The 6,382-nt window shown below is 43.8% G+C and overlaps 1 pseudogene; it reads left to right on the plus strand.

Annotated features, from left to right (window-relative positions):
- The first annotated feature begins 1,121 nt into the window (after nt 1-1,121).
- On the plus strand, nt 1,122-5,875 carry LOC129042056 (SWI/SNF-related matrix-associated actin-dependent regulator of chromatin subfamily E member 1-like; annotated as a pseudogene).
- Nucleotides 5,876-6,382: the final 507 nt, after the last annotated feature.

Here is a 6,382-nt window from a genome sequence, read left to right on the forward strand (position 1 = left end):
CAGGTCAAAAACTGAGACAAGCTGCAAGCTAGGACTCTTGCACCAAACAGCCAAGTTATGAATGCAAAGGAAAAGTTCTTGAAGGAAATTAAAAGTGCTACTCCATTGAACACACAAATGATAAGACAGTGAAACAGCCTTGTTGCTGACATGGAGAAGGCTTTAGTGTTCTAGACAGAAGATCAAACTAGTCACAGTACTCCCTTAAGCCAAAACCTAATCCAGAGCAAGGCCCTAACTCTCTTCAATTATGTGAAGACTGAGAGAGGTTAGGAAGCTGCAGAAGAAAAGCTGGAAGCTAGCAGAGCTTGGTTCATGAGGTTTAAAGAAAAAAGCCAGCTCTGTAAAATGAAAGTGCAAAGTGAAGTAGTAAGTGCTGATGTAGAAGCTGCAGCAAGTCATTCAGAAGATCTAGTGAAGATCATTGATGAAGGTGGCTACACTAAATAACACATTTTTAATGTAGATGAAAGAGCCTTCTATTGGAAGAAAATATCTTCTAGGACATTCACAGCTAAAGAGGAGCAGTCAATGTCTGGTTTCAAGTTTCAAAGGGCAGCCTGACTCTCTTGTTAGGAGAATATGCAGCTGGGGACTTTAAGTTGAAGCCAATGCTTATTTTCCATTATGAAAACCCTAGGGCCCTTAAAAATTATGCTAAATCTACTCTGCCTGTGCTCCAGTAATGGAACGACAAAGCCTGGATGACAGCACATCTGTTTATCACATGTTTTACTGAATATTTTAAGCCAACTGTTGAGAGCTACTTCTCAAAAAAAAAATTCTTTTCAAAATTACTGCCCATTAACAATGCAGCTGGTCACCTAAGAGCTCTGGTAAAGATGTACAAAGAGATGAATGTTGTTTTCCTGCCTGCTAATGAAGAATCCATTCAACAGCTCCTAGATCAAGGAGTAATTTTGACTTTTGAGTCTTATTATTTAATAAATATATTTTGTAAGTCTATAGGTGCCCTAGGAATTGATTCCTCTGATGGGCCTGGGCAAAGTGAATTGAAAATTTTGTGGAAAGGATTCACAATTCTAGATGCCACTAAGAACACTCATGGCACGGGACAAAGGGAAGTGAAGCCAGAACTGCAGCCACTTTTTCTGCTCGTGGAAAGACCATCTTATGCTCCACCTCCCACCCCAGCTCCTGCAACACAAATGCCCAGCACACCAGGGTTTGTGAGATACAATCCATACAGTCATCTCACCTACAACAACTACAGGCTTGGGGGGAATCCGGGCACCAACAGCCAGGTCACAGCATCGTCTGCTATTATGATACCAAAACCCCCAAAGCCACCAGATAAGCCACTGATGCCCTACATGAGGTACAGGCAGAAAGGTTTCGGACCAAGTAAAGGCTTCCAACCCTGACTTAAAGTTGTGGGAGATTGGCAAGATTATTGGTGGCATGTGGTGAGAGCTCACTGGTGAAGAAAAGCAAGAATATTTAAATGAATACGAAGAAGAAAAGATAGAGTACAATGAATCTATGAAGGCCTATCATAAATCCCCCATATACCTTGCTTACATAAATGCAAAAAGTCATGCAGAAGCTGCTTTAGAGGAAGAAAGTTGACAGAGACAGTCTTGCGTGGAGAAAGGAGAACTGTACATGAACATTTAGACTCCTGAAGATCCAGATGATTATGATGATGGCTTTTCAATGAAGCATACAGCCACCACCCATTTCCAGAGAAACCACCGCCTCATCAGTGAAATCCTTAGTGAGAGTGTGGTGCCAGACGTTTGGTCAGTTGTCACAACAACTAGAATGCAGATCCTCAAATGACAGGTCCAATCCTTAATCATTCATCAGAGAAAACTAGAAGCTGAACTTCTTCAAATAGAGGAAATGACACTAGGAGAAGAGGAAGAAATACCTGGAAAGCACAGATTCATTTAATGATGAACTTAAAAGGTTGTGTGGTCTGAAAGTAGAAGTGGATATGAAGAAAATTGCAGCTGAGATTGCACAGGCAGAGGAACAGGCCCGCAAAAGGCAGGAGAAAAGGGAGAAGGAGGCGGCAGAGCAAGCTGAGCACAGAGCAGCATTGTTCCTAAGGAAAAACAAGCAGCCAGCAAAGGCGAGGAGAAGAAAGATGACAAGAACATTCCAATGGAGACGGAGGAGGCACGCCTTGAAGAAATGACAGAGAGCCAACAGAACAGTGAAGAAGGCACGTCTACTCCTGAGGACAAGGAGAGTGGGCAGGAGGGGGTAGACAGTATGGCAGAGGAAGGAACCAGTGATAGTAACATTGGCTCGGAGAGCAACAGCACAATAGTGGAAGAGCCACCAAAAGATCCCATACCAGAAGATGACAAAAAAAGAGTAAATCTTGCCTTGTTTTATGTGTTGTAAATACTTTTTTAAATGAAAAAATGTTTTTGGTTAAAAAAAAAAAAAGAACATTCATGATTAATGGGAGGAGGTCAAAATATTCTCATTAACAGGAATCTGGAAGAAGTTGATTCCAGTCCTCATGGATGACATTGAGGGTTCAAGGCTTCAACGGAAGAAGTCACTACCGATGTGGTGGAAACAGCAAGAGAACTAGAAGTGGAGCCTAATTCAGTGAGACATGATGGAATTGTTGCAATCTCATGATAAAACTTGAACAGATGATTAATTTATGGATGAGCAAAGAAAGCGGTTTCTTGAGATGAAATCTACTCCTGGTGAAGATGCTGTGAACATTACTGAAAAGACAACAAAAAATTCAGAATATTATATACACTTAGTTGATAAAACAGCAGCAGGGTTTGAGAAAATTGACTCCAATTTATAAGGAAGTTATACTGTGGGTTAAATGCTATCAAACAGCATGACAGACTACAGAGAAATCTTTCTGGAAAACAAGAGTCAATTGGTGTGGCAAGCTTCATTGTTGTCTTATTTTAAGAAACTTAAAAATTGTAAGAAATTGTCACAGCCACCCCAACCTTCAGCAATCACCACACTAAACAATTTGTGTGACTCAATTTATTGCAACATTTGCTTTATTATGGTGGTCTGGAACTGAAGCCACAATATCTCTGAGGTATGCCTGTAATTCCACCTGCAATGACCCTATTTCTAAATAAAGTAACCTCTGACGTACTGAGGATTAGAATTTTAACATATCTTTCGCAGGAGGAGGAACCAATTCAACTCATAACACTATGTCTCCCAACAATTTCGACTCTGGCCCCTGGGTTGAACACCTGCCTCCTGAGGATCAGGGTAGTCAGCAAACATCCAGAGTGTAGACTAGCTCTGGCACTAGGAATCTCGGCAAAAGATTTGGGATGGTACCCAGCACCTGCTCTCAAAAGCTCATCCCTCCATGATGCGCTGGGGAGGAGACTCTTTCCCAAGACCCAGCTGGGTATGCAATGCTACAAACGTCTCTGCTGCATTTCTTTTCTGGGTTGGTACTTTGTCTAAGAGAGAGACAGAGTGTGTGTGTGTGTGTGTGTGTGTGTGTGTTTGTAAAACAGAGAGAGAGAGAGAGAAAGGAAAGAGAGAGAATCAGTGTGCCTTTGTGTTTGTATATGTGACTGTGTGTGGATGTATGCGTGCCTGGGCCTGTGTGCCTCTGTGTATGACTCTATGGGTGTGACAGTATGCAACTGTGTGATAACACTGTGTATTTACGTCTGTGAGTATATGTGTCTGTGAGTATGTGATAGAATCTGTGACTATGGATACAGGTTTGTGCAGGCATGTGTATGTCTGTCAGTATTTATACACATTTATAGTACAGGCACAGAATCTGTTGAAACGCTCAATGCTATATTGAGCAAATTGAAGAAAGAACAGGTATGGATTGTCTGAGACTGTCAGCCCCAAAGAGAAGCTTCGTCTCTCCAGAATCCATTGGTGTTCACACTCACTTCTCATTAGGAGAGAGCAACCCCAATGGCCTTGCCCTTACCCAGAAGCTGAAAAGAGAACGGCAGGACTTCTGCAAAAGGCCAGATCTTCTAAACTCACAGCCAGCACAATCATTTGGAACAATCTGGTAGCAGGAAAAATAAGTCATAGATAAGTTAGGCAGATGCCTCCAACTTACCAAGATAATCCAGAAACTCCCTCATTAAATCTGGCTCACAGGAAAGTGAAAGAGAAGAATGACTGTCCTACATTCATCAAAGTGCACATGAAACAAAAAGATAATGTATGAGAAGGTGCTTGAAAAAGGTGGAAGTACTACACAGAAGCAGAATATTGTTTGAAGGCTGAACACCCAACCTTTAGTGAGATGGCCTGTAGAGGGGAAAAAGGGTGATCTGCTGAGGCTACTCTGGAAAAGAGGATGACATTCTGGGACCTTGCCCTATAGCACCAGCCAGAGTGTGGAGGCAAGGTGGCCTGGGTGGCCTGGGCCAGCACCCCTAGCCTTCTCACCAGTTTCCTAGAGACCTCCTCCTATCAGCTCTTAGCCATAGAGTCAGAGCCACAGCGTGCTCTACAGCTTTGCTCTAAACATTTTCAACCCATGGAGCCAATAGGGAGGTCATGGTCATGATGAATAAAGGACAAGGTTGTCAACTACAGAAGAATGGTAACAACATTTTGATAGACTACATAGCAAGCATTGGTCACAAAACGCATTTGATCCTCACATCAACTTACGAGGTAGAATGACTGTCATTCCCCTTTTACAGATGAGAAAACAGACACACAGAGCAATCGGGTAACTAACTCAGGGTCCACAGCTAGTAAGTAGCAAGGAAAGCACTTCCACAGAGATTAGTTATATTGTAAGTCTTCCTTAGTTTTCTTGAAGACTAGACCAGGTTACCATCCTTCTTTCCTGGCAGCTATTAGATAGATAATGCTAACTAAATCTTTGTTCTAAAAAAATGTTCAACTTTACATCATATCTGTGCATTTGAGTAGCGTTAGACACAAGACTAAGTCATCTCACCTCTCCAAACCACCAATATCGAAGCCGTGGAATTCAAAGACAAGCAATGCCCTTTGAGGCACCCAGGGTAGGGAATTCCATAGGCATTTTTTTCCTTATCAACAGTTTAATGATATACCATGAATCATTGAACCTTTCTGGCCTACCTTTCCCTATCTGAGATTTGGGGAGTTTTGAATAGGCTAAGCTCTAGTATTCTGCTGTACCCTAGGAAGGCGTGTCATGAAGAACAATCAAGACTCTGCCGGGAGAGACCTAGGATTTGTACAGATCTTTGTAAACCAAAAGCATTAAACAGTCATCAGGCATTATGATTGTTTTATGATTATAAAGCCTAGGCAGGAAGCACTTACAAATGTTAACAGGAGCAGCATCAAAGCCCTGGCAATGTAACTCTTATAGGAGTCTTTAGTCAAACAGAACTCTATTTTTGGAGAGAAGTAAAGGAACAGCCCAGGTTTTCCAGCTCCTAGGCCCTGACCCAGTGCATCCCAAATATTGCAGGCATCACAGAGGACCAGGCAGGGCTCTCCTTAGTATTGTTTCCCATGACAGTTTAAGATCTGATCTTCAGATTGGCTGAGAGGAGCCTTGCCCTCTCTTTCTCCTCCTTCCTGCCTCTCTCACCACCTCCCACCCCATCAGCCCCAACAGTTCAGGCTGCATTTTTCCAGTCTGGACCCATGAGCCCATGATCACAAAATTGTGGCAATACAGACAGACTTGAGGATTCCAGCATTGCCAGGGAGGGGAAAACAAGGGTCTTGTGTGCATCCTCCCCAAACTGGCATTCCTTTCAATATTAGGAACTCTGCTAAAAAAATAAATAAGTGCAAGAAGCAGCCCTGTCCAAAAGACGGAGATTGATGAGCCTGGTGCCTGCAGAGGCTCTCGTCCTCCTTTCAGGGATTCATCAAGATTCCCCGCACGGGGCCCTGGAGCACCTAGAGCTGAGCCCTGGCTTGGAGGCGCTGTAGCCCTTCCCAGACTCATTTCCCCTCTTCCCTCCTGTCCCTGCCTGTTCCTCCCTCCTAGAGCCCTTAGCTCCTCCTAGATGTTGTTTACAAGGAGCTCCCCAGCTCTCTAAATTAAGCCCCGTAAGGTCTGCCACTCTTGGAGGCCATGTGTTGAGCCCCATGAGCCGAGCTGTGGCATTTATTAGCACAAGAGGAAAAGTGCTTGTCTCATCAGAGAGCAGCTGGAGGCAGTGAGCTTTTCAAAGGCATGTAACTGACCTCTAGCGCAGCTGCAGGATGCCTGAGGATTGCAGACTCAGAGGATTCTCATCCTCTCTCTCTCTCCCTCTTCCTCTCTTTCTCCCTCTCTCTCTTTCTCCCTCTCTCCACCCTCCTGCTCCTGCCAGCCTCCACCCTCCACCCACTCCTTTCAGAGAGTCCTGACCTTGCAGGCCTGAATCCCCCACCATCCATCTCCCTACATTGTGTCTCTCCGGTG

Source organism: Pongo pygmaeus, chromosome 7, assembly GCF_028885625.2.
Source record: "Pongo pygmaeus isolate AG05252 chromosome 7, NHGRI_mPonPyg2-v2.0_pri, whole genome shotgun sequence".
Classification (NCBI taxonomy): domain Eukaryota; kingdom Metazoa; phylum Chordata; class Mammalia; order Primates; family Hominidae; genus Pongo; species Pongo pygmaeus.